General features: G+C 48.9%; 1 protein-coding gene across 2 annotated transcripts in view; it reads left to right on the top strand.

Annotated features, from left to right (window-relative positions):
- Positions 1–1277: 1277 nt before the first annotated feature.
- LOC140396157 (uncharacterized) overlaps positions 1278–15212 on the top strand; it is a 193012-nt gene continuing 179077 nt past the window's right edge. For both annotated transcript variants that reach the window (XM_072484403.1, XM_072484393.1), the window contains exon 1: positions 1278–1383. The gene's annotated coding sequence lies outside the window, so the exon portion shown is untranslated. The remainder of the gene's footprint in view (positions 1384–15212) is intronic.

Here is a 15212-nt window from a genome sequence, read left to right as displayed (position 1 = left end):
CCTGCTCCACGCCAACCCTCAATATGCCTACATTGAGTTCCCCGACGGTCGCCAAGATATTGTCTCACTCAGGGACCTGGCACCGTCAGGTTCCACCCCAACCCCCCCCCCCCATGCCCACCCCACCCCCCCCCCCCCCCACCGTGCCACCAATATTGACCACACCAGACCATCCCCCGCTCCCCTTTTCCGCACAAAAGGACGAAGAGGACTTCGGCATGCTCCCGGAGTTCCCCGATGACTGGCCAGCATCAGCACCGCAACCACCGCCATCGGTGCCACCTCCACCACCGCCAGTACCGACATTGCTGCCACTGTTACGCCACTCCCAACGAAGCACCAAAGCACTGGACCGGCTGAACCTTTGACGGACTCCGGACCATCATTCCTACCACTCTACATAATTGCACTAATTGTATATAGTTTCACGTCACCCTCGCCGGACTAATTTTTAACAGGGGGTGAACCACTGTATTAGGGGATGTAAGGTAGGACCTGCACTACAGGTTCACCGGTAGCTCCTGCCAGCTGGCTCCGCCCAGTGAGAACTGTATAAATATGCACGACCTCCAGTGCCCTGCCATTTCGCCAGCTGCAGCAGGAGGCCACGCATCTGACTGTAATAAAGCCACAGTTGTACCCAACTTTAGTCTTTGTGCAATTGATCGTGCATCAACTATTAAATGGACTTTATTGAGCCTCAGTAGAGGGCATTCACCTCCAGTTATCTCGATATTACAATTAAAATCTGCAGTGGCCCTAACCCTAATTGCATTTGCGATTAAGCAATTCAGTTCACGTGCATCATCCAGAAGGGTAGGTGGATTTAAAGTTAACCCATGCATGACCAAATTAATCTTCCGGACTGATTTTAGAGGGGGCGGGTGTGAGAGGGGAGTCCCCCCTCCCGTTTTATGGAATCAGGGTTTCTGTCACTTCATGTCAGAGGGATCAGGAGTGGGGGGCGGGGTAGGTGCCTGGCATTCCCCAACTCACCTATCTCAAGGCGATGTTGCACTGACACTAATTTCCCCGAGTGCATCCCTCTGCTCTCGACACGACTGGGACAAGTTTCATTAACCCGGGTTGGAAGAGGATTTCCTGTGCCTGGGAGTGACAGGCAGTTGTATGGAGAGTCCTGGGTCGCTTGGTTACAGAGTGAAACTCCCATTATTGGCACAGGCAGCTGTTACAATGTCTCTGTCGGCTTCCCTGTCAGTGTTTCATTGTCAGAAGGTGGACCTGCTGAGTTGGAACAGCCCGGAGTGTGGCCCGGGGGAGGGGCTTTGCTTTCAGCTGGTAACAGGCGACTCACGGGTCTCTCTTGCTCAGTCCTGACTGCCCCATCCGCATCTGGAACTCCTGTCTGTGCGACTGCAACAGGTTAGAGAGTAACCCAGTCGATTTACTCCATTACAAACTTCTGTAGGTCGCCAGGGAATTTGCTCTGTTGGAAAAATAGTCTTAGAAATTGCGCCAGAGTTGCAGAAAATGATACTGTTTCCTATAACCGCGAATGTATACCTCTTTTTGTTGTGTTCTTATGATCCTCAGGGAGAATTGAATGGATATGGGGGTGGGTAGGGGACTGCCTGTCAGACTGAATGGATGCTTCCCGTTCCTCCATCTTTCTATGTTCCCACCATCCATGTTTTACTTGCCCTATTACCTTTTGATTGCTGGTGCTGGATATAAATCCTGAGCCACAACACCATCAATGTGTGCGTTTAAGGGAGCAATGCAGGTTGAAGTCTAAAATTGCTGATCTTATGTTCGACTTGGTAAATTGAAGACTATCAATTGTAGAAAATACAGAAAAAAACACTGGAAGCTCTCAGCAGGCCAGGCAGCGTGTGTGGAGGGAACCCCCGAGTTAAGTTTCAGGTTAATGACCCTTCATCAGGACCCTCTATTAAGGAAAGCAATTTGTAATGGAAAGTGTGACCAAATAGTGTGACATCAGGGAGGGAGTAAGTTTTAAGGTAGTGTGTGCCTAATGCAAGGTTTTTCCTAATTGTTATAACCTGCCTACTGACGATTGGCTGGGGACTAATGACTATCCCACAATCCTATGGGAGTATGAACTTCCCCAATGAGGGGGGGGGGGGGGCGGAGAAACTCCTACTATAAATAAGCTGGCCAGTCCAGGAACCAGGAGGAAGGAGAAGGTAGCAAGGGAAGTTACTGCTACTGTTATGTATATATTGTTATAGTAAATAAATGTTATTATTTTGTATCCTTAAAACTCGTGCTGGATTCTTCGGGGCCCTTACAAAACTGGCGACGAAGGTAAAAGTGAATAGCTGTCTACACTGCTGAAGCCACCTCCCTGGATTTTTGTTGGATACAGGTTGGAAGTTGTTTTCTATTATACCATGCCTCTGTACGGACGTTTGGATGTTTTTGATGCTGCGCTGGAAAGCTGGAACCAGTACACACAACGGATGCGTTACTATTTCTGGGCAAACAATATCACTGAAAACGAGCGCCAGGTGGTCATATTGCTCACCGCCTGCGGGCCGCATACGTTTGGGGTGATTAGGAGCCTTACGTACCCAGCTGCGCCGGACACCAAAACGTTTGACGAACTTGTGAATATAGTGGGGCAACACTTTAACCCAACCCTGTCCACGATAGTCCAGCGTTGCCGGTTTAATACCGCTGAGAGGACCCCTGGAGAATCCCTTGCCGATTTTTTTTTTTTTTTTTTTTTTTTTTTTTTTTTTTTTTTTATCCAGGCTACGCGGGATTGCGGAATACTGTGACTATGGTGAGACCTTGTCAGAAATGTTATGCGACCGTTTGGTTTGCGGTATTAACAATGCAGCCACCCAGAGAAAGTTGTTAGCGGAGCCAACATTGACTTTTCAACAGGCAATACAAATAGTCTTGTCCCGAGAGAGCGCAGAGCGAGGAGTACAGGAGCTACAGGGAATGGAAGTGCATGCCTTGGGGCGCAACCCTTTCTGCCCAAAAACGTCCCCCCGCACTCCTGTGGTACCTTGGGCGAGGCAACGACCAGACCGATGCCAGTGGCCATCGGACATTCCTCCCCGAAGGGAGCCTTCTCCAGAGCCAATGGATGAGGAGCCATGTCCGTGTCAGACTTGTAGGCGCCGACCCCGTCGCGGACGGCGGTCCTGGGGACGCCAGAGGCGCCGTCGTTCCGACCGAAACTGGGACCAGCCCAGGGGCCGTAACTGGGACCAGCCCAGAGGCCGTACCTTCCATGTGGATGAACCTGCGGCGACCACTCCTGAGGACGTGGAGACGGAGGACGACTGCCTGCAGCTGCATTGTGTGGCAGCTCCCCGTGTGGCCCCCATTAAGGTGACAGTACGGGTCAATGGCCACCCGCTGGAGATGGAGTTGGATACTGGCGCAGCGGTCTCCGTGATCGCCCAGAGGACATTCGACCGCATCAAGCAGGGTATACAGACCCTTACATTCACTGACTCACAGGCCAGGTTGGCCACCTACACTGGGGAACCACTGGACATTGCAGGAACTACAATGACCCCTGTTGTCTATGGACGCCAGGAGGGGCGTTTCCCAATTATCATAGTGCGTGGCCATGGGCCCAGCCTGTTGGGTCGGGACTGGTTGCGCCATTTGCGGTTGCAATGGCAGCACATCCTCCAAACAGTTTCTGGAGGGTTGACTGAGGTGCTAGGACGATACCCAGAGGTATTCCAGCCTGGTTTGGGGAAAATAAAAGGGGCCATAGCCCGTATCCAAGTTGAACCAGGAGCCACGCCGCGCTATTTCCGGGCGCGCCCAGTGCCTTACGCTTTGCTCGAGAAGGTAGAAGGGGAGCTCACTCGTTTGGAGAGTTTGGGTATTATCAGGCCCGTCCGTTTTGCTGACTGGGCAGCACCAATTGTACCAGTAATGAAGCCAGATGCCACAGTTCGCTTGTGTGGCGACTATAAACTTACAGTGAATACAGTTTCCCGACTCGACCGATACCCAATGCCTCGCATAGAGGATCTCTACGCGAAACTTGCAGGCGGACTCTCGTTCACAAAATTAGATATGAGTCACGCCTACCTGCAGTTGGAGCTGGACCCTGCCTCCCGACCATATGTAACAATTAACACACACTGGGGCCTGTATGAATATACACGGTTGCCCTTTGGAGTATCCTCTGCCTGCGCAATTTTTCAACGTGTTATGGAGGGCATTTTGAGAGGTTTACCACGTGTGGCTGTCTACCTAGATGATGTGTTGATTACAGGGACGTCGGAGCAAGAGCATTTGGAAAATCTGGAGGCTGTCCTTCAACGCCTTTCGGAGGCTGGAGTCCGTTTACGTCTCACACAGTGCGTATTTCAGGCAAAAGAAGTAGTCTACCTAGGTTATCGGGTGGACCGCGAGGGTCTGCACCCCGTCGCAGAGAAGGTGCGTGCAATTCAACATGCCCCCACCCCGACTGACACTTCGCATCTTCGTTCTTTTTTCGGTCTCGTAAACTATTACGGGAAGTTCCTCCCCAATCTGGCAACTACGCTGGCCCCCTTGCACCTGCTGCAAAAGAAAAATCACACCTGGGTTTGGGGTCAGCCGCAAGAAACCACTTTCCGGTGGGTAAAGCAACAATTGTCGTTGTCTGGGTTACTAACCCACTATGATCCGGGAAAGCCTTTGCTCGTCACATGTGATGCATCCCCATATGGTATTGGGGCTGTCCTGTCCCACAAGATGGGGAACGGGGCCGAGCGACCGATAGCTTTCGCCTCCCGCACATTGACTGCAGCGGAGAAAAAGTACACGCAGATTGAGAAGGAGGGCCTGGCAGTGGTTTTCGCGGTGAAACGCTTCCACCAGTATGTGTACGGCCGCCATTTCACTATCGTGACTGATCATAAGCCCCTGCTGGGACTCTTCAGAGAGGATAAGCCAATACTGCCCATTGCTTCTGCACGGATCCAGCGCTGGGCTTTGTTGCTTGCTGCATATGAGTATTCTCTGGAGCACAAACCAGGTACGCAGATAGCAAATGCTGACGCACTGAGCCGATTTGCCTTTATCAACCGGCCCCATGTCGACCCCCACGACCGGTGAGGTGGTCGCAACCCTAAATTTTATGGACACCTTGCCTGTCACGGCATCACAGATCCGTGAGTGGACCCAGACGGAGCCAGTCCTGTCAAAGGTTCGGCACATAGTCCTGTATGGTGGGCAGCATAGACAGCTCCCAGGCGAGTTGAGGGCATTTTCCTCCAAGCTGTCAGAATTCAGCGTGGAAGACGGCATCCTCTTGTGGGGGACGCGTGTGATTGTCCCGGAAAAAGGCCAGGAGCTGATATTATCAGACTTGCACAATGGGCATCCGGGCGTGACCAAGATGAAAATGTTGGCCCGGAGTTATGTCTGGTGGCCAGGCCTCGACACCGACATTGAGAAGGTGGCCCAAAACTGCTCCATTTGCCAGGAGCATCAGAAGCTTCCGCCGGCCGCGCCCCTACATCACTGGGAATGGCCAGGGCGGCCTTGGGCACGCTTACATGCAGATTTCGCAGGCCCTTTTCCGGGATCCATGTTCCTTCTACTAATTGACGCCCAGTCCAAATGGCTGGAGGTGCATAAGATGCAGGGGACAACGTCCTGCACAACAATTGAAAAAATGCGTTTATCATTTTGCACGCATGGCCTCCCCGAGGTGCTGGTCACGGATAATGGCACTCCATTCACGAGTGAGGAGTTTGCTAGGTTTATAAAGACGAACGGCATTCGCCATATCCGCACTGCCCCTTACCACCCGACTTCAAATGGGTTGGCAGAGCGTGCAGTGCAAACATTCAAAAGAGGCCTAAAGAAGCAGTCTTCCGGATCAATGGACACGAGACTGGCTCGGTTTTTGTTTACGTACAGGACCACCCTCCCCCCCCCCCCCCCCCCCCCCCCATACAGTGACTGGGGTAGCTCCCGCAGAACTCCTAATGGGCCGGAGACTTCGCACCCGCCTTAGTATGGTCTTCCCGGACATTGGCGCAAAGGTACGCCGCACACAAGAACGGCAGGGACCGGGATTGTCTCGGCATCGTCCGATTCGGCAGTTTGCGCCCGGTGACCCAGTATTCGTGCGGAATTTTGCTGGTGGTGCCCAATGGGTTCCTGGTGTAATCTTTCGCCAAACGGGCCCTATATTGTACCAAGTGCAAGCCCAGGGTCGTCTCCAGCGAAAACATGTAGACCACGTTCGGTCCAGAAGATCATCCCCGCAAAAGGTTCCCCACCCCCGGAGCTCAGTTCAACAGCGGCAAAGACCAGAAACAAGGGAAGGTAGTCCTCAAAATCTTCCACTGGTACCTCACTCGAAGCCTGCGCAGGTCGTGACGGGACCGAATGGGGATAGAGACGCTGACATGACGGAGGCAGCAGACTCTGACTCTGAGATGGAGACACAGGATGAATCAGAGGGGGAATCCTCTGGTCCACAGGCCGTGGATGTACAACCGCGCCATTCATCACGGAAGCGCCAGTCTCCGTCTCGTTATACGCCGCCTGATCCAGCGCCGCGTGCAAATGGCATCCGGCCTGCGGCCAAACGAGTTCGACGCCTTCCTTCGCCAGGGCCTACGGTGGATTCCTTGGACTTTGGGGGGGAGGGATGTTATAACCTGCCTACTGACGATTGGCTGGGGACTAATGACTATCCCACAATCCTATGGGAGTATGAACTTCCCCAATGAGGGGGGGGGCGGAGAAACTCCTACTATAAATAAGCTGGCCAGTCCAGGAACCAGGAGGAAGGAGAAGGTAGCAAGGGAAGTTACTGCTACTGTTATGTATATATTGTTATAGTAAATAAACGTTATTATTTTGTATCCTTAAAACCCGTGCTGGATTCTTCGGGGCCCTTACAAAACTAATGTTCTGTAGAGACAGTTGACTAAAGTGAATTGACTTTAAACATTGTAAGATGGTGAGGTCTTAGTTGTCCACTCAACACAGATGGCATTCTTCTAATGAGTACCAAGCTTCATTTACCAGGGTAACTAGCCCATCCCAATCCAATAGAACTTCATGGTTGCCAAGGCAGCTTGGGGCATGGTGCCTGAAGGAGGAGAAATCGGCCAATCAGGAGATGGATAGTGACCAAAGAGAGATTAATCTTTTAATTTTTTTAAGTGATGCTCCATTGTTGCTCCATTGTAAGTTCTGGTAATAAGACCTCTCCCTACAGCAGCATTGGTACTGAATGCTTGTTTGTGACTTTGATTTTCATGCTCGTCAATTATCATATATTAATGATCAGGTCTTGGGTACACATTTCAAAGTTTGTGGATGAAATGAAACTTTGAAATGTAGTTTACAGTGAGGAAGATAATGGGAGGATATCTGTAAACTGGAAATGGGCAGACATATGATGGGTGAAATTTAATGCAGAGAAGTGTAAGTGTTACATTTTAGGAGGAAAATGCCAAGTGGCAGTATGAGCTCAATGATATAATTTTAAAGGGGGTGCAGAGACATGGAGATATATGTGTACAAATCTTTGAAATTAGCAAGACATGTTGAAAAGGCTGTTTAAGCAGTATGAAATATTTGGCTTTATTGACGGAGTGGAATTTAATTTTCTCCACCGTGGCGAGTTTGGTGGTGGGGCATTTACGCGAGTGGTAAGGTGGCAGGTTAGGACACACCACCTTCCCACCTCTGCCCCTATTAAGTCTGTGACAGGAAGGCCAATGGACAGCCTTCCCAGCCCAAATCACCCAGCAGTGGGCGGAGGGACTCGCCATGTGGGAATTGTGAAAAGCATCTTTTTGGGGGGTTGCTTGTGGGCTTCCAGAGAGTTTCTCATTTCCCCCCCCACCACCACTCTACTCACCCACCACCATTTCCTGGCAAAATCTGTCTGGGCCGCTTGGCGATTGAGCATTGCTGACAATAGCCATAGCCTCATTCAGATGGAAAAAACACTTCAAACATAAAAGTTGAATCCAGTTACCAATTTGAAATTGGGACCAATCTGGCAACAGTGGATGCCGGATATCACCAGTTGGCCTTCTATGGTTGAGGACAATTGACACCAATAGTTGACACTGGTTGTTGCCAGATCTGTCTTATTCAGGAAGAAGACTAAACATCAGCCCAGAAAGATGAGGCCAATTGTAAACCAAAGACTGGTCTATTATGTACTACATGTAAGTGATGAGGATCCAGTTTTCTAGTGAAGTACATCAATTTTCTAACAAACATTGTACAGTAAACGTTTGTATTATCCAGCACTCTGCCACCAGAATTCTCTTACTGGAATTTCTGATGTTCCACTTTACCAACTGAAAGCAATAATGAAGCTACCTGGAACCCATATCTGTAATCTATATTATTTTATACTTGAATTTATATTTTAATGTTGAAAGTGAGAAGTAGAAAGAATATTGTTCTTTACTTCCTGTGTACTTGCATATTAATTCATGCTAAAAATATTGCTCTGTATTCCATTGGTAAATGGAATTCTCTCTTATTAGCTGGCACTACCCATTCCCCACGCATGAAGATTTTCCTGTCTGATGTAAATAAGAAAATACACAATTCTGCCCTGGTGTGGACTCAACTCGGCCAAACAACATTTCCTGCCCCAACTGGAACCTAAATTCTTTTTTTTTTTTTTTTTTTTTTTTTTTTGGGGGGGGAAATGTTTTATTTAAAACTGATTTGTAACATTTACAGAGAAAAAAGGCCATATACAAACGCCTTAACATATTGAAAACGAACAGTGGGAAAGAATAAACATATTAATAAGGCACTTCCCCTATCAGCTCTGTTTGCCCATGCCCCACGTGTTCAACTAAACTAATGTGGCTCTAACCCCCGCCCCGGGCACTGCTGCTGTCGGTTTCCTACGCTGTTCCCTGCAAGCGACCTTCTCCCCTGGGGGATCCCTGATCACCCCCCACCCCCCCTTGCCCACTTAAGTCTTCTCTGCTCTCCTTCCCGGCTGCCCCCCCCCCCCCCCCCCCCCGAGGCTTGACCTGCCAGGTCCGCCCTGCGCTTGGCCCTAGCCCGCCCCTTCTCCTACTCTCCCTGATGCCCCTGCCCTAGGCACCTGACTGTCTCCCGCCCAAGTGCTCGGGCCTCACCCCACACACCAAGGACCCATTAACCTGATTGTATCTCCCCGTGCCCTTTCAAGTCCCTTAACCAGCCCCGAGCCCAGCCCCCCCCACCCCCCACCCCTCTTCCCCCTCGTTGCAATCTCCCAAAATCACCCTAAGCAGTGCGCCCTCCAGCCCCCGCTCTCTGACAAGGCTGAAAACAATCTTAGATAAAACATTACAGTACAGGATAATTTAACAGACCGCCGCCACACAAAAGCTCTGTGAGCCCAGAGTCCCTTAGTTCAAGTCCAGCTTCTTTTAATAAAAGTCCATTCCTAGTCAAAGCAAGCTAGGTTAACAGACCGCCGCCACTGTAGAGCACTGAAAAAACGAAGTGCCCGTTAGTTCAAGTCCAGCTTGTTCTCTTGAATAAAGGCCCAAATCTGTTCTGGTGTCTCGAAGTAGTGATGGAGTTCCTCAAACGTAACCCAAAGCTTCGCAGGATACAGCATTCCAAACCTCACCTGCTTTTTGTAGAGGGCTGCCTTTACCTTGATGAATCCTGCACGCCTCTTGGCCAGCTCTGTTCCCAAGTCCTGGTAGATGCGCACCTCGCAGTTCTCCAATCTGCTGCTCCTCTCCGCCTTGGCCCATCGCAGCACACGATCCCTGTCAGCAAGCTGGTGAAAGTGAACCACCAAGGCCCTCGGTCGGTCGCCCGTCCTGGGCTTCCTTGCTCTATGCGCCCCATCCAACTCCGGGGGTCGAGGGAAGGTCTCCGGTCCCATCAGCGCCCCGAGCATACCCATCACGTATGCACCTGCATCCGATCCCTCACAGCCCTGGGGGAGGCCCACGATCCTCAGGTTCTGCCTCCTGGCTCTATTCCCCAGCTCTTCAAGCTGCTCCTGCATTCTACTCTGGCGGGAGTTCAGCTCCTCCACCTCGTGCTCCAGCTCCGTTACCGTGTCCGCCTGGGTGGAGAGCTTCACCTCGACCTCCCTTAGCGCCTTCTCTTGGACCGCCTGCGCCTCGACCATTCGGTCCATCACCGCCCTCATCGGGTCCAACATGTCCCTCTTCAGTTCGGTGAAGCAGTTCCTAAAAAAACTCCATCTGCTGCTCTCTTGGCCAGTGAGCCTCCGTTCCCTGGTCCCTGCCGTCCGCCATGTTTCGCCGCCCGGTCAGAGGTCCCCGCTGCTCCTGCTTCGAATTTTGCCGCTCCACTCGACCACTTCTGGTCCAACTATCCAAACCCCGGGGGGGAAAACCTCTTCCTTTCGTCCCCTCCAGCGATTCAGGTCACCAGGTCCCGAAAAAATCCTGTGAAACAGGTCCATTTGCCCATCGCGGGCGGGAGCGATCCGACCTGAGCCCTGCTTCCTCGAGGGCGCCACCGGAAGTCCCGGAACCTAAATTATTCTCTAACATGCTGCATATATTAATATCCAAACCGGGGGCGAAATTCTCCGGAAACGGCGCGATGTCCGCCGACTGGCGCCCAAAACGGCGCCAATCAGACGGGCATCGTGCCGCCCCAAAGGTGTGGAATGCTCTGCATCTTTGGGGGCCGAGCCCCAACATTGAGGGGCTAGGCCGACGCCAGAGGAATTTCCGCCCCGCCAGCTGGCGGAAACGGCCTTTGTTGCCCCGCCAGCTGGTGCGGAAATGACATCTCCGAGCGGCGTATGCGCGGGAGCGTCAGCGGCTGCTGACAGTTTCCCACGCATGCGCAGTGGAGGGAGTCTTTTCCACCTCCGCCATGGTGGAGACCGTGGCGGAGGCGGACGGGAAAGAGTGCCCCCACGGCACAGGCCCGCCCGCGGATCGGTGGGCCCCGATCGCGGGCCAGGCCACCGTGGTGGCACCCCCCGGGGCCAGATCGCCCCGCCCCCCCCCCCCAGGACCCCGGAGCCCGCCCACGCCGCCTTGTCCCGCCGGTAAGGTAGGTGATTTAATTTACGCCGGCGGGACAGGCAATTTATCGGCGGGACTTCAGCCCATTCGGGCCGGAGAATCGGGCGGGGGGGCCCGCCAACCGGCGCGGCGCGATTCCCGCCCCCGCCGAATATCCGGTGCCGGAGACTTCGGCAACCGGCGGGGGCGGGATTCACGCCAGCCCCCGGCGATTCTCCGACCTGGCGGGGGGGTCGGAGACTGTCGCCCCTGATGTCTGTCAATCTCCCTGACTGACGAGATAGCTCTGTATGTCTTTTATTGTTGCAGCCTCGTGTCTCTAGAGAAAGAGTGAGAAAATACCAACCAAATAAGCAATGCGTGTTCTTTAACCCTTCCTCCCACAATGCTGTGTGGGGAGGGTTAGCTTGTTAAGCTGCCTGTTGAAGTTAGCACTTTGAATGACAAGGCTTGTTCACTGAAGAGGAAGCCATGCAGCATCTGCATTATCTGACAGTGAAGTGACTCCTCCCACAATCAACATCAAGTTGCAACCTGCTTTTGGATGTGCTCGACTACACCCTTTGATTCAATGCTGATGCTTTCTACAAATAAAGAACCAACATCAAAATGTTTAGCTGGGCTCCCATCTAATCTTCCTAATCATTTTAAATGGCTTGTGTAGCTCCAGGAGATAACTCTTTCATTATTGCCAAATCAAACTTCACAGTAGAATTATAATTCATTACAGAACATAGAGACCGTATCCTCTTCTTGGATAATTCACAATTGTATGGTATTCATTTTTCTATATTTAGCATTGATAACTGTACAGTTTTTCCTTCTGTTTAACAGTCGGGCACATTTACCACATGTCTGTTGTTGCACTTCTCTTTTGTACTTGAAATCTGATCGTCTGCACCAGTACTGTCTCTAATGTCAGATTTGTATCAAATTATAGGCATTCACTCAAACACTCATCCATTACTAATTTGTCCCTATTTCTCTGGGTACAACTCACATCATTATACTAACCTCTGAAGCCTATTTATTAATAATTCTGTATTTGTTTTCTTCAATTTAGTTCTTCACTGGTCATGTTTTTCATGATTGTGAAAAGCTATTGAATTTCCCCATCATTGCATAGAGCCGTTTTTGTCATCTGTAAAGTTGAATGAGTGACACAAATTTTTTTGCTTTATTACACATGCAGCAAATTAAAGTCCCAAATGTTGTGGTCAGTGGTGAAGGAACAACGTTTGTCATTCATTAAACTGACAGCTGCCCACAAAGTTTGTGCAGTCTTTTCAGCAGTGACATGCAATACTGATATCTGATCCAGCACTGTGCCCACTACAGGGCATCTGTCAGATGTGTGAGCAGGGAGAGGAACAGTGAGGCTCTTCAATGCATTGGATTAAAGAATCTTCACTGAAGCCCACAATAGTTAAACCAGGAAGTATATATTACATGAAAATCATGTAGAGAAGCGGAAAGAAAGATGGGATTAAGAGAGGGAGTTAAAGGAGATAGACAAAATTTCACCAACTCGGAAGGAAATAGAGTCCACACTTATGAAATAGAATTTTCACGACCAGAAAAATTGTTTGGCAGTAACTATTAATTATCAGTGTTAAACATTCACTGGCCTTTGAATGCACTAGCCCTAACGTTTCCTGAACATTTTGTTTGGGATTATTCCAACTTCATACATATATTTCAAGGCTGGGCCCATTGGCGAGTTTCTGTTACAGGGCAGCTTGTGAAGCAGTAGGATAACTCCGACTGCATCTTCTGGATTTCTGTCTTCAACTGTGCAAGTATGTACTCCAAACATTACTGTCCAGTTGATAGTTTGTTAATGCAAAATGTGGACCATTCTATTTACTATTTGTTTACTTAAGCTTCCAGTTTTTACAGACTTATTCATCCTACAAGCTTGGAAAACAGTTATTTAATTTTGAGGAACTTTTGAACTATTTGAACTATCAGCTTCTGTCATAGATTTGCATGATTGTTACATTTTTGCTGTTGCCTCACTCTTGGTTTTGAATTTCATGTTTGCTGCTTGAATGGCTTTCTGCTTTAATTGATTGTTGAGAATGGTGCAGCTTCAGTTTGCTTACTTTTGTGTTCAGTGACTATAGAATCCCTACAGTGTAGAAGGAGGCCATTTGGCCCATTGATTCTGCACTGACTCAACGAAAGAACACTCCAAACCACTCCCCGCAGTATCCCCGTAACGCCACCTAATTACGGGTCAATTTTAACATGGCCATTCCACTTAACCTGCACATCTTTGGACCAGTCTATGGTGTAACATATTCAACTTTCAGAAATCGAGACACAGCTCCATGTGAAATTGTTTACTTTTGATTCTGGCCTCTATATGTGCTACATGTATGGTGCTCTGAATGTGCACCTTCCTATTTCCTTTCTTTTAAACTTGTCCCATTGTGGACAATCTCTTCTATAAATGGGTGTAGCTGATTGATTGTCAGTAATTGCTGAGAAGGCTTTTGTATCTCACAACTGCAATTACCATAATGTTTATGCTTGTTATTTAATGATGTTACAATGCATTTTGATTTATTCCCTTTAGGTAGGATTTTCTCCATAGGCCAAATAAAGTGAATCAGTAAAAATGTCAGACCACTTATGCAGCATATTTAGATATATGCCTTGACATGAGTGGACCTTGACTCAGTGGGAGAACTCTAGCTTTTGGTTCAGCAAGTCATAGAATGAAGTCCCGCTCGGATACTGAAGCACATAATCTAGGTTAATACTTCAGTGTAGCACTGATGAGTACGGAAATATCAGTGGTATCTTTTGAATGGAATGTTAATTAAAGGCCCCATCTCAGCCTACTAAATTGTACAGGGAAGTTCCCATGTGACATTTTGAAGAGGAGCAGAGAAGGTACAATATCCTGACAATCATTGTATTATTCACTTTCAACATAGCTTTAAAAAAAGCCTGATTGGAGCATTATCTTATTGTTGTTTATTTTATTTTTATAGCTTGAGAGTAGACAATTATTTTTTTCCATTTAAGAGGAAATTTAGCATAGCCAGTTCACCTACCCTGCACATCACTTTGGATTATGGGGGTGAGACCCACACAGTCATGGGGAGAATGTGCAAACTCCACAGGGACAGTGACCCGGGGCTGGGATTGAACCTGGATCCTCGGCGCCATGAGGCAATAGTGCTAACCACTGTGCCACCGTGCTGTTATGAGGTTTTGCTGTGACAACCTGCCACGTTTCCTACATTGCAACATTGAATACTTACTGTCTGTGAAATAGTTTGTGGAAGCCGCGATTTCTTCAAAGTTCCAAACAAATGTAAATCTTACATATAAATCATTTTTCAACTAAAATGTCCATGGTTAGTTTTCCTGATTTTGTTTTGTTAATAAACTGCTTTGATGTGTGGCAAATAATTGATTTTAAAAAATATATTTCTGAGATGATGCAGGCAAAATTCCATTTATTGCATATCTTTTGTGGCCCTGAAATCAGTCCTCGTGCTGATGTTGCTCCCTGAATGGTTTTTGGTAAGAATGTTTCCGAAATTGGCCAATGACGATGAAGTAATAACAAATAGATGTCTTAAGTGTGGATGTCGTGTGAATTGGGGAACTTGTATATCGTGACTTTCCTACAAAATTCTGGTGTTGTCCAACTAAAGAAAACGTTAGAAAAAATTCTAAAATCTAGGGATTCTTTTTCTCCATACCTCTTGAGCAGGAATATGATCTAATAGCGGATTGTCCATCCGGGATCAGGAGTCGAAAAGCTCAACCCATTTTAACAGTTTGCTGCTTTTTTTCCCCACCCAACCAAAATGTGGTTTCTGCTAGGGCAATAAAAATAAGATACTGGCAAGCAGTGGTCTGTAATGGACAGCACAATGGTGCAGTGGTTAGCACTGCTGCCTCATGGCACCCAGGATCTTGGTTCGATCCCGGCCCTGGGTCCCTGTCCATGTGGAGTTTGCACATTCTCCCTGTGTCTGTGTGGATCTCACCCCCACATCCAAAAAGATGTGCAGGGTAGGTAGATTGGCCGTGCTAACTTGCCCCTTAATTGGGAAAAAAAAGAATTGGGTACTCTAAATTTAAAAAAAAGCAGTGGTCTATCATTGGCCATTATTCTGGGTTTGTTTTCGGAAGTATATATTAATGCATCCACATTAGCAATTTGGGTCCCAGGCCAGTGCCGAAAAGCATAGTTGTCAGCCACCAATAACAAGGCCCAAA

The sequence above is a fragment of the Scyliorhinus torazame genome, chromosome 2, assembly GCF_047496885.1.
Source record: "Scyliorhinus torazame isolate Kashiwa2021f chromosome 2, sScyTor2.1, whole genome shotgun sequence".
NCBI classification, from domain to species: Eukaryota; Metazoa; Chordata; class Chondrichthyes; order Carcharhiniformes; family Scyliorhinidae; genus Scyliorhinus; species Scyliorhinus torazame.
The sequence above is the reverse complement of the archived record's forward strand: the minus strand, read 5'-3'. Positions and strand labels throughout refer to the sequence as shown.